Consider the following 4086-nt stretch of genomic DNA (forward strand, 5'->3'; position numbering starts at 1 on the left):
CTTTTAACTATTTCCAGCTTCTTGATTACTTAAGAGATGAACTGAATGAGATCTTTGATTCTTTAACCTTGTCTCCTCTTGAACAAGCATACTGGTCAATTCATTTACATTCCACTTATCCTTTAAGGTGTTATAGTTCATTTGGAATGGACCATATTGTTCATGAGGTAAGGAGTTCAATATAAACTGAACTAAGAAATACTCATCCATATTCATTCCTAAGGTCTTTTATTTTGCTGCTAAATTAGTTATTTTAATAACATGCTCATGCATGACACGTGAACCATCATATTTCATGTTGGTCAAATTACTCATCAGTGTGCCAGCAACTGACTTATCAGCTGTGTGAGAACGTTCCTCAATAAATCTTTTAAATTCCTTAGCACTATAATGTCACGACCCAAAATCGAGGGCCGCGACCGGCGCTAGGGAATGGGAATTATAGTTCCGAAACCCGTAGCAAGCCTGAAATTCACTAAAACTTTTTCGCAAATAAACAATCATACAATGACTTCACAAACACAGCATTTAAACAAAGATACATTTATATACACTGGTAACACCATACAACGTGCTCGGACTTATCGTTTCCGTATCATGTACGTACTAGCCCGGCATAAACCATTATGTCGAAATTACATCACGGGAATTTACCTCCGTGGTACAATACATTACTATCGTAGCCAGACCAACATGTACACAACAGACAACAACTATAAACCATATAAAATTTCACTACTGTAATAGACCACGACACTGGTCAGTCATCACACTACTGCAGCAATTATGGAAGTCGGGATTGTACATAGCCAAAGGGACTTCCGGTCAAAGACGGACTTCTAGCCACGTCTAGAATCTAGGCACCTGAAAAACACACTATTTGGGGGTCAGCTATTAAGCTGAGTGAGTTATACTTTACTTACCATATTATCAAAATAAGCATCGCACTTAAAATATTTTTTTAAAACATATATATACAATCACATTTTTAAACCGTTCCAACAAATATAATCACAGCAATTGCAAACAATTCACTTAAGACAAGTATTTGATCCGATCGAAACCTTAATCTTAAACTCCTTAACCTCTCCTAATCCGAATCATATTCGAATCATATCGTCAGAGTGGCCGGGTCCCGAGATAGTTCGACCGAGTTACATCATGCCACTACTTAATCCCAAGTTGTGGGTCCCGAGATAGTTCGACCGAGTTACCCACCAGATACGGGTCCCGAGATAGTTCGACCGAGTTACCTCGTATCTGCCAAAATTATAATCCTCCTTTCCGATACCCAAACATATTCCATTTCATAATCATAAATATGATCAACATTTAATGAGCTCATATCAACGTATCTATGTACGAATATCTAGACTTTCATAAACGCCGGTGATCACACGGCCTATTGACGCCCAATAGGTAGCTCGTTTCTTCGGATCATATACAAACTCACATTGGCAAATAATTGACAAGTCATAAGCAAAGTAATAAAATTCATATATCAAACAAGTCAATCCAATACAATGTAGTTCACTCCATAAACAAACAAATTGAATATAATTCAATCAGATACCAACAATCCAAATCAAACAATTCAACTCAAATAACTAATGCGATGCATTTAATAATAATAATATATGGTATATATAAAATAATTTTTTATACGATAATAAGAGTGAGTAAAATATACTCACCGCTTGCTATCCATATCCTTCGATAACAGCTAAGCGATATTGCATTTTGTAAGTTCCGGGTTCCATTGGTAATCGCCTCTTCAAGTCTACACAAATTCGATAGTAACTCGAATTAATTGCAATCTAACTATAATTAATTAATCCAAAACTAGGCTTCTAGCCAACTTCGGCTATTGAAACCGTTTACTTAAAACAGTCCGACCTCTAAATAAAATTGACATTCTTAAAGTTCAGAACATCGCCTACAACTTTCGTTTAGGTCTCGGACTGAGATTAGCACCCGAAAGTGTCAGAATATGGCTCGAAAGTTAATAACTTGGGGCTGTCCTAAATTTCAGAACTGCTACGCGCGACATAATGTTTTGCCTTATACGAGCAGTTTAGATTCTGATTCGACAAAAACTTAAACTTAGACATTCGTAGATAACATCATTAAGTTTCCATAACAATAAACGAAACTTAATTTGGATGTATACAGCTCGAGATAGTCAAACGAGTTTGCGTCAACTTTAATCGTAACCTATAACACTAATTGATATTATTCTTCCTTAAAAATATAATTCAGCCACCATATATCCTCCTAGATATTCATAATCCAAGACTTAGCGCCATTAAAATCCCTTAGGCACAAAATGCACAACATGACCGAATACTACAACCATTAAACAATCCAACATCACAAATATCATACAATTGCCGAATACTTAAGCCTACTCATCATCCAATTTCAGCAAACAATACTATAATCAAATTCAAAAATAGAATCTCACCTTGATGGAGGACCAAAACCGAAGGCCCAAGCTTGAATTCACCATTCATATTATCCATTTCAAGCTTAATTATCACCTATAAACATGAATACATAAGAAAAACCCAAATCTTTATCACAAACCCTATAGCATCACATATCATACCCACCACAACTATCACATTTCACCAATTCAATCATCAAACTTAGCTTAAATCAACTAATCAACCATTAAAGACACCATATTAAGCTTTGAATTCATCATCATCATCATGTACTTTTAATCCCGAAATAACAGCCCTAACCCTAACTTATAGATGATGATTTTTACCTTAATTAATATGGATAGATGTGTAGAGCTCGTTCCCCTCGTTCCGTGGCCGCAAGAATCGCCTCAATCGGATCAAAAACGAAGAAGTTATGCTTGATTGAAAATTTGTGCATGTTTCACCTTCAAGAGAGGAGAGTTGCGAATTTTAGCTTGCTGAATTCAATTGATATTCTGAGTTTGAATATCAACTTAAAATTCTTATATATTGATGGTAAATGTTCCACTTTAATCCTTAAAGATGCCACCTCCTCATGCTTTAGTTCCAAACTCTTCTTTCGTCCAATTTAGTCCGCCGATCGCTCAATCGTTCGTACTCGATAAACTTCGTATTATTTATGTCCAAATTAATAATATCACCTTAATATCTCATAAAGCTATCTCTGATAGTTAATTTTAGCAATTTTTAGGCTAAAAACGCTCAAATTCCATTTTGAGCTGAAGTGCACTTTTTCCAACTTTTTCGTCCAAATCTCATTTTAATAATTATCGATAACCAATTTATCGATATTATTTTTATAAATACTAATTCCCCTCCATAATCTATTTAATTTTTTATTTTCCAAGAATTAAAGCTTATTTTCCAATTTTCGAGGTTAAGTGCACTTTATCCACTTTTCCGCATTTTCCTTTTTAAGCCTAATTCCATTTCCCTTATGGAATTATTGATATTGAAATTTTCTTATTAAAATATTAATATCGACCTACTCGGGTCCTTTTTTATTTAATTATCTTCCGATAATTCCTTTTCTGGCCGCTTTAACTATTCAAATTTAGCCACGTTGCCTACTTTGGCAATGTCAGACATACGGGGTATTACATATAAGTTTTAGGAATTGAACTCTTTAAGTTGTTTGCAACAGTCATTCGCATAAACATTAAGTTTAATCTGTTCGATCTTTCCCAAGTTTTATATAAAACTTTTTCTTCATTGCTACTTTCATCAGTAATAGTAGCAGGTTTTTCAATTTCAAGTGCTAAATCAAGATCCAGAACACCTAAGTGAAATTGGACTTGTTCACACCAATCAGAGAAATTCAAACCGTTAAATAATGGAACAGATGAAGCATGCGAATGAAGAGAAACGGGTGGGTGATACTAAGACATACTTATGCAAACAATGATAGGCAATTACATATGCATAACTAAAATTAATTTTACTATCTGGATATGCAAAATAAAATTAGTATGACATACTTATCACCACAATAATATTTATCAATTATAAAATAAAGGGTTAATTCCTAAAAAAATCACGAACTTTACACGAAGTTTCATTTTAATCATGACCTTTAAAAGTTGTCATTTAAAGGCAC

General features: G+C 34.3%; 1 long non-coding RNA gene across 1 annotated transcript; it reads right to left on the reverse strand.

Annotated features, from left to right (window-relative positions):
• Nucleotides 1–512: 512 nt before the first annotated feature.
• On the reverse strand, nt 513–3100 carry LOC126674325 (uncharacterized). Its single transcript, XR_007639507.2, has 4 exons — nt 2774–3100; nt 2465–2540; nt 1695–1780; nt 513–876 (listed from the first exon to the last, which is right to left on the reverse strand). It is a non-coding gene; the product is annotated as an uncharacterized LOC126674325 (long non-coding RNA).
• Nucleotides 3101–4086: the final 986 nt, after the last annotated feature.

This window comes from Mercurialis annua, linkage group LG3 (assembly GCF_937616625.2).
Source record: "Mercurialis annua linkage group LG3, ddMerAnnu1.2, whole genome shotgun sequence".
NCBI classification, from domain to species: Eukaryota; Viridiplantae; Streptophyta; class Magnoliopsida; order Malpighiales; family Euphorbiaceae; genus Mercurialis; species Mercurialis annua.